Source organism: Herpailurus yagouaroundi, unplaced genomic scaffold (genome assembly GCF_014898765.1).
Source record: "Herpailurus yagouaroundi ecotype Mexico unplaced genomic scaffold, PumYag 162, whole genome shotgun sequence".
Classification (NCBI taxonomy): domain Eukaryota; kingdom Metazoa; phylum Chordata; class Mammalia; order Carnivora; family Felidae; genus Herpailurus; species Herpailurus yagouaroundi.
Window position 1 is genome coordinate 32599911 of NW_024412403.1, and position 17390 is coordinate 32617300.

The 17390-nt window shown below is 34.7% G+C and overlaps 1 protein-coding gene and 1 non-coding gene across 10 annotated transcripts in view; both read right to left on the reverse strand.

The window, feature by feature from the left end:
* Positions 1–17390, reverse strand: part of ROBO1 (roundabout guidance receptor 1) — a 1150898-nt gene that overhangs the window by 295697 nt on the left and 837811 nt on the right. The window lies entirely within an intron of this gene.
* Positions 16778–16879, reverse strand: LOC121036547 (U6 spliceosomal RNA). Its single transcript, XR_005793383.1, has one exon. It is a non-coding gene; the product is annotated as a U6 spliceosomal RNA (small nuclear RNA).

Sequence of the window (17390 nt, forward strand, 5' to 3'; positions counted from 1 at the left end):
CTCTTTCTCATTATCCACCCATGGAGACATTAACAGCCTCACTACAGAGAGAGAAATTGCTTGTTCATTTATTGTGAGAATCTTTTTCAGATAAGTGGCAATTTGCATCCTCATGAGCAATGTATGGCAATGTCTCATCTGGTCCAATGCAGTATGCAATTTTGCACACAATGTCATGCTGACCTGAAGTAACTAGGATATATTGCTTGCATAAAAAATATAATGGGTAGGGGAGATACCCACATTCATGTCTTCCCGCCCACAATTTCATTATGCCATGACAATCAAGAACACAGCAGATGCCACACCTGAAAATATTAGGAAGTTAATTAACCAATGGAATATCATCAGGGACTTACTTTCATTCAGCCAACAAAAATAATAATGTAAAGTTCACTCAAAGACAGTGAAAGTTTTATACAACTCTTCAACATTTACAAAGAAAAAAAATAATGGATGGGAATATGCCTTGAAGAAATTTTACTTTAAAATATAGTAAATATAAAAGAGAAGCAATGTAAAATATTAAAACTTACTACTAATTATAGATAATTTCTGGTATCCAGTAGGGATTTTTTTAATAATGCCATTTATTTTAAAATGCTCTTTCAAATTGTCAGGAAGCTTTTAAAATTATTTTTGACTAAAATCAAGAGAGAAATTTGACTACAATGGAGTAATGTATCTTTCTCTAGCAGGAATGATTTCAATCTGTGAAAAGTGAGGCCTGACAGGCATAAATTGGCTCCTGTCTTTTGATATTTAGAAGATGCATTAGCTCTCTTTTCCTGACAGAATACAGTATTCCATAGGTAGATTAGACCCCATCAAATGTCTACACTAATAACATTTGTGATTGCCCGTCTTTCCATTACAGTGGCCACTTTTTGCATTGTTTTCTTTCTGCCATTTACTGCTGGGGGAGAGAAAAATTGGTTTGATGAAATATAAGTGCCCTTTATAGTTCTCTCCAAAAAATTACAGCTTATTTTCTTATATATAGACTCTTAAGTCCATCTACATTCTAGAATCCTTGATAAATACCAGCCTAGAAAGCAATAGAACTCAAGCAATCACTTAGTCCTACTAATCCATGACCACTTGATATTCTGGCATCTTTGATGACTTTCAAAGCTATTATAAGGGTCAAATATTTTCTATGCTCAATGAAATAAATAGTTAGAATTTTATAAAAAGCCTTAAATAAGTGAGATAAAATGCATCACACATGGTGAAGTGGAGCTATATTAAACATGCAAATAATATTTGAAATCAAAGAATTTTAAGCTCTATTTTAGGTGAAAGAATTCTTTTTTTTTTTAATTTTTAATGTTTATTTTTGAGAAGGAGACAGAGCATGAGTGGAGGAGGGGCAGAGAAAGAGGGAGACACAGAATCCGAAGCAGGCTCCAGACTCTGAGCTGTCAGCACAGGGCCCAATGCCGGTTCGAACCACGAACTGTGAGATCATGACCTGAGCTGAAGTAGGACGCTTAACTGACTGAGCCACCCAGGAGACCCTAGAGTGAAAGAATTCCCTTAACCACAGTACTATCTTCATAGAAAATAAATTCCTTTCTGATTTTGCAAATATTAAGTGATAAGGATTTCTAAAATCTAACCTGATTTCTTTTGCTTTATCCTTTGCTGGCTTCAGGACACAAATAATAACTTTTTATGTGATAAAATTTTCATTTTGTGTTTAAGAAGGCAAATAATATAAAATTTCTACCAAAGGGAAAAATATAAACTCTATCTATCTATCTACCTACCTACCTACCTACCTACCTACCTACCTACCTATCTATAGATATATTGGTACAGACACATTTTCTCATACAGTCCCCAAACTCCAAGCTATAGAGTTTATTTTTCCTATAGTTAATTTCCTTTTTAAAAACTTCCCAGGCACAGAAAAATGTAATTATTTGGGGTGCCTGGGTGGCTCAGTCGGTGAACAGTCCGACTTCAGCTCAGGTCATGATCTCACGGTTCATGAGTTTGAGCCCCGCGTTGGGCTCTATGCTGACAGCTCAGAGCCTGGAGCCTGCTTCACATTCTGTGTCTCCCTTTCTCTCTGCCCCTTCCCCGCTTGTGGTGTTTCTGACCCTCTCTCTCTCTCTCTCAAAAATAAATAAACATTAAAAAAAACTAAAAGAAAAAAAGAAAATGTAATTATGGTCAAGTATAAAATGATTTTGAAAATTGCTCATTTATATATACAGGGTTCAACAATTCTTCTCACCAGAAAGGGATGGGGCAAACAGAAACAGAACACATTATATACAAATAAATAAGTAAAAATCATTAATATAATGAATGTGTGTCACTTTATATTAACATAATCTTCATTGAAGTACATTCTTTTGAATTCTCTTTTATAACTTCAAATCCCACACTCATCATAACGATAAATATTATGGTTTTTCAATTTAGCCAACAGAAAGTGTTAGCTAGTAAACAAATACGTTCTCCAAATGTCTATTTTACTTTTGGAAGTTTTGTCCCGCAACACCCCATCCTCAACACCTGCCTTCCAGCTTAACTTCAAAGGGATATTTCATATAAAACATCTGAGAGAAGGAGAAAAATCTGACACCACACTTGTGTGAGCTTCCACTTAAAAAAAAAAAAGTGCAAAATAAGCAAATATATATTTCTTAAAATGAGGCAATTAAAAAAAAAAACAAAAGGTTAGAAGTCTGTCTTGCCATGACACTTGGTTATCTTAGACCATATAATAAAATAATTAAACAGGAGAGAAGAGGCTAGACTGTCTTTGTTGAAATTCGGGGTCTGTCATTTACCAATTATGTGATTTGTGGCTAAGTTAACAATCATGCTGAGGGTACTTACACCTCATCTATAACACGGAAGCAATTTTATTTACCTCAGAGGATTGTTTTAGGAAATAATGGTGATCCCATATGAAGCACTTATAACAGGGCCTGACACAGAGTACTCAATAATATAAGGTGATGTGAATATAATTATATTGGTTAGAGGACTATAATTATTATTAGTGTATATATACATTATATACACACACATATATACATATATATCTCATTCCTAATGACTATAAATCTGTTCAGGAGGTTTAACTTCACTTTCTAAACATTCTCAAGTGCTGATATTATTAATTAAGTATCAATACCGAACAGAACATATAAACCATTTAATAAACTTTTATGCACTATGACATTAATCTGTTTTAAGTATTCCTCATAGCAAGGATATCAAGCAACTTACTACACTAAGACCAAACTTCAATTTTTCTTCTAGCTTCTAAGACTCTATCCCTGGCAAAGTTGTAACTGGGGCAAAAAACAAGCAAACAGAAGTCCCCAAACATCAATAACTCATCCTTATCCTTTCCCCAAATTTTATTTATATCCATAAGGAATTGGAGCTGGATAAATAAGCTCCCAAAGTAACTAGGAATGACATGCTCTTAGTAAATGTTGGAGCAAGCGGGAAAACGAAAACCATCCAAGAGAACTTAAGTAGTACAGCCCTGTGTGCACACATATTGACACAAACACAGACTCATGGACATGTCTTCCTGCTCCCCTCTTACCAGAATCCAGCAAAACAGTGGAGCATAACAATTAATAGAAGAATTTCTATTTTATGTAAATGCCATCTCTATTAGTTCACCAATTCATTCTTTCAATTAATAAACTAATATAAATGATCCCTTATCATAACAGTAACTGTATCTCAAATTTGATTTCAAGGAAACCCAACCCCATTCTTTTCAACTGAGGAATCACTGGGGTCTTATTTCTGTATATTTCTCTAAGTTGCTTCTGCCACATTTAAAATCAAAGCATAAGGATGATGCAGGATGAACCCAAGTTTCTGTTTAAACTAAAATTATCAAAGTATGAGAGATTATGCTTTGTCACTAATTATGAATTAACCTAACTTGACGTCAATACTTCTGTCTACGGAGCCCTAAGGGGCTATTTTTACTTCCCCTGAAAATGACTGGGTAGCCACTACACGAACCCTTTTGTTTCTGCCTTCATATGCTATACCTCTGGAATCTAAGGCAACACTTGGGATATTTCTACGGGGCAGGGTAGGAGGGGATGAGCGAGAGAGAAAAAGAGATCTCCAACATCCAAACTCTGTTGTTGCTAGCTAGCTCTAAACAAATTGATAGCTGAGTGAGTAATACCTGGGGCAGGACGAGTGGGAAGAACACAGAGAGAGAACACGCACAGATGCACTCACTACAGAAAAGGTACTATATTTCACACTTAACTGTGTTTTAATACTCACATAAATCTTCAAGAGAAGCACTATTACTCATTTTTAGACGAAGAGACTGAGCCCTGGTGAATTAAGACAACTTGCCAACACTCACACACAGTAAGGGTTGGAGGCAGGATTAGGATTTGAGTATGTCTGCCTGACTTCAGAGCTTTCACCACTATGATAGATTGCCTTCTACAGCTAACTGCATAACTGTCAAGACTAGGTATGATTCTTGAACAAGTCAACGTAAGTCTAATCAAAGTGCAAAAGTTGTGTAAATGTGGAAGGGAGGCTTTTTGCTTTGTTTTGGTTCTGTTTTTTGTTTGTTCCTCTGTTCTGTTTTAGATATATATTACTTAGGTCACACTAACAAGACATTCTTATTCTTGAATCCTGAGGTCCTTCCTGCCATATTAGGTTTTCTCTGACAATCATTATGAACAGACCAGCTGTCCAACATCGCTCATAAAATAGTTCCTAATTCACACAGAATCGCTTGCCCCGAACCCCTCTCTCCTGGCTTCTTTAAAAAGCATATGTCACAGCTGCATTTCAGCTACACTCAAGTAGTGCCTCATCTGTGAGCCATCTCAATGGACAACTAACATTTTGAAGTGCACACAAAATGGGACCAATGGTGTCTTACTGTTAATTAAAACCATCCTGACAGCAACGGACTTGGCCTTTATGATCAGCTTCTCTCCATGTTTGCTGAGTTGAGTCAACACATCTGCACCTGTAGGCTGGCTCAAGATGAATCAAATGTGAAAACTGAAGTGATCCTTGAAAAACAGGAGGGTTGAACTTCTTTTTCCTAAGATAAGCAATTCTCCTGCACCAAATGTGTATGTGCACATTCAGTCCAATATTTGGAACATCACTATTATTGCTAACAAAGGAACGTTAGACATTCTCATATCTTAAAGCAGCTGTTCTCAAATGATCTGGTGTCAGGAGCCTTTTGTACACTTAAAAATTATTGAGGACCCCACAGTGTTGTTATTTATGGGAATTTCATCCATTGATGCATTTATGTTAGAAACTCAAATGGAGAAAAATTTTAAATACTTACTAACTTACTGGAAAATAAAGATAACCTTGTTAAATGTAAACATAAATAACATTTCCAAGAAAACTATATTCTCCCAGACAAATAGTGAAGAGAACAGCACTGTTTTACATTTTTACAGGTTTTTTTTAAATGTCTAGTTTAATGAGTAGACAGCTGGATTCTTCTGTCTGCTTCTGCATGCGGTCTGTTGCAATAGTTTTGTTGAAACACATGAAGAAAATTAAGCCTCACAAAGACATCAAGGTAGAAAAGGGATCTTAATACCCTTTTCAAACAATTGCGGCTGTTCTGCTTTCATACTGCACCACGAGTCAATGTGGAGTGGTTCCCTTAAGTGTTAGTGGCAATGTAGAATCTGAAGATACACCAAGGAACTTTTTATAATCTATTAAATTAAAATATATTGTTTTGTCTTGACCTTTGAATGAATCTTTTACTATGCATGATTTTGACATCGGGGCCTCCCTAAGCAGATCTCTGGACCAAACTTTGAGAATCAGCTATGAAAAAAACAAAACAAAACTCTGAAGAAAGTATGAATGAATGGATTTAGCACAGTGACAAAGAAAGATGTAGCAACTGTACAAAGAACCTTATAAAAAGATTCAAGACTTTAGTTACTCCGTAGCAGTAGATTTGTACAGATTAAAAAAGAGGCCCTCCTGAGGACCCAGCCTTACAAACTCGGCTTAGAGAGTAGTAGGGAGTCCATTGGAGAGCCTCTATTGCTCCCCAGGCCAGACTGATCTTTCACTGTAAACAAACTACATAACCATAGGTGGTGGTCCTAGTCACATTTACATACAAGGGACAGCAATTCACACAGAGTAGGAAAAAAAGAGAAGAAAACAAATCTGCACTTGTGAAGAACAGTCTGATAAAATTCATGTTATTCTCTTTTATTCCTTCATTTCTGCAGTCTGTTCGTGACAAGTTTGATAGTTAAAAGTCCATGATTGGTAGAAAATAATATCAGGTCTCAGCTCAGGGCTTTTATTTTATGACCTGGGTATGGGGGTGGGTGGGTGGGAAGTAGGTAATAGAAAATATTGAAAAAGAAAGAAGCCTAATTTTTAAATTGTAATAGTAAGAGCTTTTTTTTTTTAAAAAGTAAGCAATTCCTGTCACTTAAATACAATAAAAATTAAAATTTCTAAGCATTTTGACTTTGTTTCATAAAAAAAGATGCATACAAAAGTGACTTTATGTGACTTCAATGAGAATATAGTGAGGATAAAATGGAACAAGAGATTCTAAAATAGCAAATTTTATTTTAAAAACTGAAATAATTTAAAACATTTTTCTTAAAATTTTGAGACCACTAATTTTAGCTAGTTTGCATTAATGAAAGAGTACAGCAGTGAAGAAAGATATTTGTAACTTAATGAATATTCAGTAAAAATTAATTTCTATCATTGCTCTTTACCATGCCATGCTGCAAAAAAATAATAATAATAAATAAATTATCATGCCATGCTGCAACCATTATCAAATTCAGAATGGTCCCGTATTCAATATACGTATATATAGTTCTAATGAAAATTTGACTTTTACCAACATAACTTACCATCAAAAAAACTAGCTATTTCCTACTATATCTGGTGATCAGAGGGTTCAGTTCTGAAAGTAAGGTAATTGTTAAACATCAATGTCATCAGAGACTTGTGCTGTGTGGTAAATATGCAATTTGGCGAAACACAGAGCTTGTAAGTGATGACTACATATATAATCGAGTTTACCAATAATTCTGTGTTGCCATTTAAAATGAATATATTAAATGCTGGTCATGAGTAGAAAAACTACTCTATTTGGTACTAATTGTGGTTCTTTTTTTCTTGACCGCTGTCTGAGCTCATTAGAATCACATGCTGTGCAAATCTCTCCCCTTCGGAAAGTCAGACATTATTGCCTCCCTCCCTTATGCCATTAGTTAACCTTAAGCTTCACTGTACCAAGGGGCTAGGGGCATTGAAAGTGCCTACTGCTGCAACGGTGAGGACAGTTTCTCTTCCACAGATGAAAAGCACGCACAAGCTGTACTGAACATTAAAGTACACTCTAGAGCTTGCTAAAATCCTTCCAACAGACTTTTTTGGTCAGCCCTTCAACACAGATACAATAAAAATGTAAGATGCATTCCATACCCTACTCTAAAAAGCAATTTTAGAATTTTACTAAAAATAAGTGCTAAAACCCAAAAATATAAACATGAAGCTTAAAACAGTGTAAAGATTTATTTTAATTACAAAAACTTTTTAAATTACAGGGATATAGGTGGTAATGCAGAAAGATCTATGCTTCTCCTCATAATGGTGACTTACGGTAACTCTGCCATTTCAGGACAGGAAACGTGTTTAGCATGAGCATCTCTACCTACAGTTTACTAATGCCCTGTGAAGTTAATTTCTAGTTAGCCCCATATATACTAGAATTATAGATGACATTCTTCATTAAATAAACAAAAAACTACATTCACATTAACTTTGAAATTGTTCAAAAAATCAAACTGAAAATTATCATATATATAAAATACAATCATTTTCCTGTTCACACAAAGGATTGAGTTATAAGTTTCATGCTGTTTAGAAGTATCTATTTACTTGGTTCACAAAGCAAAATGTAGCCAATGTAAGTTCCATGCTATTAAAAAGAGGAGAGTTTTGCCCAAGAGTAGCCAACACAAAAGTTATTCCTCTAGGAGGTAAGAGGTACATATATTAAACCCAATGAAGTGTCTTAAGACTAACAGACATCTCTTCTCTAATTACATGTTCACCAAGAAAACTCATAGTTTGATTTCCTGGCAGCAAAAACTTTATTTGTTGTTGTCAATATTCTGGTCTACTAATAAATTCAGTAAGTCCTCAAACTGAACATTAACAAATTGCTATTCTTATTTCCTTTTCTTTTCTTGAAAGAAGGTATTCATTTGATATTTTCATCAGTGATCTTCCAAGGATAAAAGAGCAATTCCAAGAGGAAAACCTAGTCATATTCTTAGACCATCAGTGTATTTTGGTAAATAGCTACTTATGTTAAATCAGGCATTATGCAATTAAAATAATTTTTACAGTAGTTTTAATAGCTATCAATAATCATTGCTGCTTAATCATTAGGTATACTATACTTTCAACTATAAAAGCTGATGATACCACAATAAGATTATATGACCCTGAGACTCTCCAAAATTTAAGTAAAGTTAGACATCCACAGTATTGTTTCATAAAGACATGAGGAAGAGAAAATATGAGTATCTAAATACTCCTGAGCCTTACTATTATATTACTTAATATTTAAGGACTTTTTTATTTTGAATGAGAGAACAAATGAGGAATAGTACTTTGCACATAAAAGTAAATGATCTTTAATGTATTAGACAGTCAATGGTGTGTTTATGTTTACAAAGGATTGTTCATAGTCCTATAAAATAAAGTCTTCATTAAATTGAAATTTCAAGTCATTTTATATATTTCAAAAATGTCACATATTTATAGTGTATATGCATTATACATGAAAATGTCTGTGTGTGTGTGTGTGTGTGTGTGTGTGTGTGTGTGTGTATGTGTTAAGCTTTATTTTTACTCCTCAGTAAAGGATCACTTCAAATCAGACCTACATTCACCTAAGGAATGGCACTTTTGTAGCATTTATCCCAAGGAAGCAGGAGAAAGTTTCGCTCTTTCCAATCCCACCAATACCAAAGCCTATTCAACTCCTAGAAGAGATCAATGAGAATAGGATATGCCATTACCTAATTCAGCTAATAAGATAGCTGATAAGAGTCAAACATTAAGGAAATCTTGAAGAAAACTCCAGTGTGAAAGAAGAGGATTAGGACACACAGAAATGGGGAGAAGAGAGAAATGACAGGTGGGAGGAAATACTGGTAGTTTCCATAAGTGCCCCTCCCAAGTCAACCAAGCAAATGTTTTTACAATGGTTTGGTCAGATGCTATGGCAAATATTCTAGGTATTCCTGTGGGTAATTTCTTCATTACAGTTGAGACCGTATTTTGAAAGGTGTCAACTAACTGAAACAGGCTGAAGGCAACATTTACAAAGTATTTTATAGAGCAGAAGTTCTCCATGTGCGGTCTCTGAACCAGCTTCATCAGCAACACCTGGGAACTTGTCAAGAATGCAAATTCTCAGGCCCAACCCCAGACCAACTAAATCAGAGTATCTGCTAACCCAGCAAGCCAGGTTTGAACAAGCCATCCAGATGATCTGATGCACACTCAAGTTTGAGAACTGCTGTTCTACACTTAAATCACACCCCAGGGAGAAAGTTAGGTCAGAGATCAATCAGCTTGTCAGTGCACTAAATAATCCCAACCATTGCAAAAGCATGTAAATAAAAGAAGTTTACCATCAGAAAACACAGAACCACAGACATGAAAGAACTTAAAGGAAATAATGGATAAGTAAACCCATACTTGGAGACGTTCTGAAACCCAGTGTCTGGGAAATAACTATTGATTTTATGTCTGTAGTTTTGAAGTCTACTTTTATAGAGCACAGTTACATATATTTTTATTAAATTGATATATAAGAGCACAAGACACAAAATTCACTAACCTGAAAATTGAGTGATTAAAGAGCATTCACTTTTGATAAATAAGAATTGAATGTATGTGCTGAACTCTCCTATCATATTTCATTCAGTTATTTTGTGAACACTCTTACCTCCTCTACAGATAGAGACTGTATTAGTGATACTGACTGTGCAATACTTGGATACAGAGATTAAACTAATGCCCACTGTGCTACTGGAAACTTCTGATCCTGATCTTACTAAAATGAGTACGAGAGTCATGCACCAGTAACCTGACCTTTAACCTGAGCTTGCCTTTGGGGAATTTTGAGACAGACTAAATCAATTGATATGGCCATTACAATTGAAGGCCCTGTCAAATTTTTTACAGTATCTGAAAGGGGTAATTGGAATCTGAAATGGACTGTAAGCAACACGGAACTACAGTTTTCAATATGCCAGGAATCCAACACACTTGATTTCTTCTTTACGCTCAGTAACAGGAAGGAAACAAAAATGTCATACAATAATTTCTGAACAGATACTGATTCGACTATTATGATTCCAATATATGTCCAACAATTCTTTCAATAATATAAGAAATGATAGGAGGTAAATAACTTTTTAAAAAATGACTTTTCACAAATATCTCTTGATGGCATGAATTTAACATTTTTCCCTGAAGACTTCATAATTTTGGAGGATATGAAACACTGGGAAGAGAGTTCTCTTACCTAGTTCAAAGGAAAAATATTTTACAGGAGAACCTAGTTAAAGATACTCTTTATTTTACATTAAAAAAAACACAATTGAATTAACTTGAAGCTTAAATTTTTCAATTTCAAAAATTAAAATATATAGCTTGCTTGTTTTCATTTATGCCTGACCCACAGGGTACCTTTTGTACTGGCCAGAAAAACAGAACGCTCCTTAACATCGATGTGTGTTTTGAATTATACTAATAAGCAACATATCAGCTGCGAGGTGAGACTACATTGAAAAAGACTGCTTCAGCTTACGGAAAATACCAGCTGTCTCCACTCTGTGAAGATGGATTACCACCTGTCCTGTTATCTTCCATACACAATACAAGGCACGTTGGCCATTTTAACCAGGATAACTGTACCCATATGTTCTTTAATTCTGGTCTGCATGCTGCCTACCATTAAATATTCGTAATGGATCATGGTAAATAGGAGATTAGCATGGAAGACAGGGTGTTTAAGCAGAATCTAAGCCTCTGTTTTATTAAACCTCCTCCTTGTTCTTGAGACCTGTACAACTGAAAATATTTTTGATAATATCATCAATTTTAGCTAAATAGTAAAGCACCCAAGTGTAAACAGAAAGCAGTGAGTTTTTTTTTTTCATAAGGCTTAGGCAGTTGTGAGGCTACGTGCCACAATAAATTAAAACATAGGTTGCCATTAAAAAAAAACCACTTTAACCTTTAAAATGATCACGTACATAATTTGCTATAAAAAATTTTGCTAGAAATTCCCTCCTTTTCTCATCACTTACAAAAATGTTACATGATTGAATGTATTTGACAGAAAATAGTATATGAGAAGCAGAGTTTTAACATACTATAGTTGAAAAAAGTTACCTTTATTTGAAAAATAAAATGTATATTTTGAATGATATCAGTTACTTCACAAAGTCTTTAGCCAAAAAATGGAGACAGATAAATATGCACTTCTACTATAGAATAAACTGGAATAAAAACATGCTCCATTATCGAATGTATTTATTTATCTGGTTAGCTTAATATGTAACCAGTAGTGTATGAAAGACAATGATCAGATAGATACTGAGTTCTTTTTTAGTGAGTACAGGGCTAACTTCAGCTATGTAGAAATCACACACAAAGTTGTGGCCCTATATGTTTGCATTATATGCTGTAGCCAACTGAGCAAAGGGCCAAACAGATCAACTAGCAGCTGTTTTATATAGTGATCAATACTTAGGACCTCAGGTCAGTATGATTTGATACTAAATATTAACGAATATTGTAAAACAATGCAAAAAATAGTTTATAAAAAGAGTACAAAGTGTACCATTGCTTCATTTTAGATTATCTATAAAGATACAATAATCTCTAATATAATCCCTCCATTGTAAATAGTCATAAAATTCAGCACTGTTGAAGGAAATAATAGATTGATGTTTGCAGGTGTATTTGGTCTTACATTGTTGGGTTCTGACTTATATTAGTCAAACATTTTATTTCCTTCAACTTGTGAAATGTTAGAATTCCTAATTAAATTTTGAAATAAAAAGAATAGGGACAAGCAAATAGAGATTAAAGAACACGTCACAGAAGCTTTCTTGATTTACAAAATATTTCTTAAAGGAAAGCAGAAAGCTATTGTAATGGTTAAAGACAGAGCCCTTTTATGTGTGCAGATGGGAAGTACTCCCAGAGAGGGTCATATTTCCTTAGGCTAAAGACCAAGAAAACTTAACTGCCCCAGGCCTGGAGTTCAGTGGCAAGAACAATTCATTCATTGAGAACTAAGATTCAGTAATCAAAGTATGAGGACAAGGGTGTGATTTTCATCTCATATAAGGACAAGTGACTACCAATTCAAAGGAAACAAATGGCAGTAAGAAAATGAAATCTCCCATATGGCTAGGATTTTAAATCGGTGTTCCCTTATGTATTCACTTTTAAATTTCATTTTGTAGGCATCCAAATTGGCCAGGAGGAGGCCAAACTTTCACTCTTCACAGATGACATGATACTCTATATGGAAAACCCAAAAGATTCTACCAAAAACTGCTACAACTGATCCATGGATTCAGCAAAGTGGCAGGATATAAAATCCATGCACAGAAATAGGTTGCATTCCTATATACCCATAATGAAGCAACAGGAAGAGACATCAAGGAATCGATCCCATTTACAATTGCCCCCAAAACCATAAAATACCTAGGAATAAATCTAACCAAAGAAGTGAAAAACCTATACATTGAAAACTATAGAAAGCTTATAAAAGAAATTGAAGAAGACGCAAAAAAAAAAATGGAAAAAGATTCCATGCTCCTGGAAAGGAAGAACAAATATTATTAAAATGTCAATATTACTCAAAGCAATCTACATATTCAATACAATCCCTATCACAATAACAGCAGTATTCTTCACAGAGCTAGAATAAACAATCCTAAAATTTATATGGAACCAGAAAAGTCCCCAAATAGGCAAAGCAATCTTGAAAAAGAAAACCAAAGCAGGAGGCATCATCATCCTGGACTGCAAGCTATATTACAAAGCTGTAATAATCAAGACAGTGTAGTACTGGCACAGAAACAGTACTTTATTTTTTTTCTTGGAAAAAGAAATGGACCCAGAAACATACGGCCAACTACTCTTTGACAAAGCAGGAAAGAATATCCAATGGAATAAAGACAGTCTCTTCAGCAAGTGGAAAAGTCTCTTCAGCAAGTGGAAAAGTCTCTTCAGCTGGGAAAACGGGACAACGACAGGCAGAAAAATGAACCTGGACCACTTTCTTACCCCATACACAAAAATAAACTCAAAATGGATGAAAGACCTAAATGTAAGACAGGAAGCCATCAAAATCTTTGAGGAGAAAGCAGGCAAAAACCTCTTTGACCTTAGTGACAGCAACTTCTTACTCAACACATCTCCAGAGGCAAGGGAAACAAAAGCAAAAATGTATTGGGACCTCATCAAAATAAAAAGCTTCTGCACAGCAAAGGAAACAATCAGCAAAACTAAAAGGCAACCAACGGAATGGGAAAAGATATTTGCGAATGACATATCAGATAAAGGGTTAGTATCCAAAATCTATAAAGCACTTATCAAACTCAACACCCAAAAAACGAATAATCCAGTGAAAAATGGGCAAAAGACATGAATGGGCACCTCTCCAAAGAAGACATCAAAATGGACAACCAACACAAGAAAAAATGCTCAACATAACTCATCATCAGAGAAATACAAATCAAAACCACAATGAGAGACCAACTCACACCTGTCAGAATGGCTAACATTAACAACTCAGGCAACAATAGATGTTGGCAAGGATGCAGAGATAGAGGATCTCTTTTGCACTGCTGGTGGGAATGCAAACTGGTACAGCCACTCTGGGAAACAGTATGGAGGTTCCTCAAAAAACTAAAAATAAAACTCCCCTACGACCCAGCAATTGCACTACTAGGTATTTATCCAAGGAATACAGGTATGCTGTTTTGAAGGACTCATGCACCCCAATGTTTATAGCAGCAGTGTCGACAATAGCCAAAGTATGGAAAGAGCTCAAATGTCCATCGATGGATGAATGGATAAAGAAAATATGGTGTGTGTATGTGTGTGTGTGTGTGTGTGTGTGTGTGTGTGTGTGTACAATGGAGTATTACTCAGCAATCAAAAAGAATGAAATCTTGCCATTTGCAACTACGTGGATGGAACTGGAGGGTATTATGCTGAGTGAAATTAGTCAGAGAAAGACAAAAATAATATGACTTCACTCATATGAGGACTTTAAGAGAAAAAAACAGATGAACATAAGGGAAGGTAAATAAAAATAATCTAAAAACAGGGAGGGGGACAAAACATAAGAGACTCTTAAATATGGAGAACAAACACAGGGTTACTGGAGGGGTAGTAGAGGGGGATGGGCTAAATGGGTAAGGGGCATTAAGGAATCTACTCCTGAAATCTTTGTTGCACTACATGCTAACTAACTTGGATGTAAATTTTAAAAAATAAGTTAAATAAAAATTAAAATTAAAAAAATTCATTTTGTATGAATCACTGGCTATATAAACAGGCCAGAAACATACACTGTGCTCCATAATTTCCAAAAATAGTTTCATATTATATTTTAAAAATCTCTTCAAAAATCACAAAGAATTAAACTACTTGCTTAGATCAAAAATTGAAAAACTGGGGCGCCTGGGTGGCGCAGTCGGTTAAGCGTCCGACTTCAGCCAGGTCACGATCTCACGGTCCGTGAGTTCAAGCCCCGCGTCAGGCTCTGGGCTGATGGCTCGGAGCCTGGAGCCTGTTTCCGATTCTGTGTCTCCCTCTCTCTCTGCCCCTCCCCCGTTCATGCTCTGTCTCTCTCTGTCCCAAAAATAAATAAACGTTGAAAAAAAAAATAAAAATAAAATAAAAATTGAAAAACTGATGCTAAGTATAGAAATTTACCAAATATTTAATACCAACATTCACAATACAAGAAAATGTATGCAAATTTAAAGGTAACAGTCACAATATTTTTTTAAAATAATATTTCACTCAGTGCATACAATAAGTTTTGCTGAGAAGTTTAATGTTAGAAGGGACTTAAGAGCCAGATGGGAAAGCTGTGTATATTTAATATACATATCTATCCCATGTCCATTTGACATGCTATTTAGACTCCAATAGCCCTCAACAAGAAAAAAACTGTTTCTTTGACACTACTACAATCTCAGTGAGTGATGAGAAGAATCAATAATATGAATCAATGTCTTATTATAACTTACTTGGTTTTGTAACACTAACCTTGGAAAAAGGTGTTCTGGCATAAAATATGCATTTAATTTTACCTATTTAAACTTAACTAAAACCTTAGGTAATAATGAAGAAAGTGCATTTTAAAGATAAGATATGTAGTTGAAAATGGCAATTTTTATGAAAAATGACAAATTAATCATTTGTTTTACACAAAAGTCCTTTCTCTTAAAGGATCAGCACAGAAAACATGCAAATAAGCCTGTTCCCTTTTGTCAATATTTTTATTGGATGTTTGGTTGAAACAAGAGAAACAAAACAGAGACAAACTGGAAAGACAGAAGGGGTACAGAAAATAGCGGTCCCACCATCACACACGGTTTGATAAAAAAATGAAAGACTATGATCTCTTCTAACAAGTTGAAAATTAGCCTTTACACTTCGGGCTCCTGAAAACACAATGTGCAAAAATATAGAATTGACAGTGGGTTAACTTCAGATTTGTTCAAAATTATAAAGGTACCAAATAATAAGAAACACACAGAATTTTCTAAAGGATTTTCACAATTCTTAAAAATATTTCAAATTTGGGGAGATAAAGAGAAAAAAATAGCATTGGTGTTTCTGATTGGATTTTAACCCACTTCTATCAAATATTTCTATATTCAATTTCTATTTAAAATTAATTTCATAATCCTCTATAGTTATTTCTAAACAAAATCACAATGAAAAATATAGATCAGATTAGCATTGTTTTTATCTGGTATAACATATTTCCAATATTTCTACACACTGATTACAGTTCTCTCCCATATCTTTTTTTTTTTTTTTTCAACGTTTATTTGTTTTTGGGACAGAGAGAGACAGAGCATGAACGGGCGAGGGGCAGAGAGAGAGGGAGACACAGAATCGGAAACAGGCTCCAGGCTCTGAGCCATCAGCCCAGAGCCCGACGCGGGGCTCGAACTCCCGGACCGCGAGATCGTGACCTGGCTGAAGTCGGACGCTTAACCGACTGCGCCACCCAGGCGCCCCACTCTCCCATATCTTTATATACTTTATTTATGAGATATTTTTTAAAGTATTTTTCTAGAGTATAACCCTTATTGAGATACAAGGCTTAATTACAAAAGCAAAATTTAGATTATATCCAAAATATGCCCTTAACTATTTTTCTATGGGAAAATTTTAATTTATATAAAAAAAAAATCAAATAGGACTACATTCAGATCACTTTTTCCAAAATGCTGTTTTCTAAATGAAAAACTTTGGAATTGATCTATAAATAATATTGTTTATCTAATCTTCCTCTCTCTCTCTATCGCTTTTTTTTTTTTTTTTTTTTTTTTTTTTGGAGGAGGCGGTGGAATTAGGGATGGGTCCTTGAGGAGGTAAATCACTTCACTTACAGAGCCTGTTTCCCCACCCACAGATATTAGAATAAAATATGGACTGCTTCACAAATTTGTGTATCATCCTTACATACCAGACAAGCTAATGTCTATATTGTTCCAATTTTAGTATAGTGCTACCAAAGAGAGCACTTTCTAATCTCTTTAAGTATCTGTCTTATAACAGTTGTGACTATGAATGGAGTACGATACTATAATAACTGGGGCTACAATTTCCAAGCTTCATAAATAATGTAGTTTCCAGGAGTTACTGTCTAGCTTATTCAGAGCCTGAATAGACATTACTTGTTGGGTTCAGGTATTCTCTCATTGGAAAAAAGAAAAAGAAAAGAGACAGATGTACAAATAAGAGTTTATTTATATCCATCTTCTTTGAACTAGTCAGAACAAGAAATCCTCCACTGAGAACTTTACTATATACCTCAAGTAGAATGACTGAAGCATTAGCAGACCAGCTAAAAAATCTAAAATTGAAAACGTTCACCTTGAGTTCTAAGGCTGCATCATAAAATTTTCATATCTTAATGATGATAGTATCAATAGAGCTAGAATTTCTCTTACATATGGCTATAAAAGTAAATCTGAAATATTCTGTACCAATAAGGATATTACCTCTTAGAAAAATAATAAGTATTTCTAAAG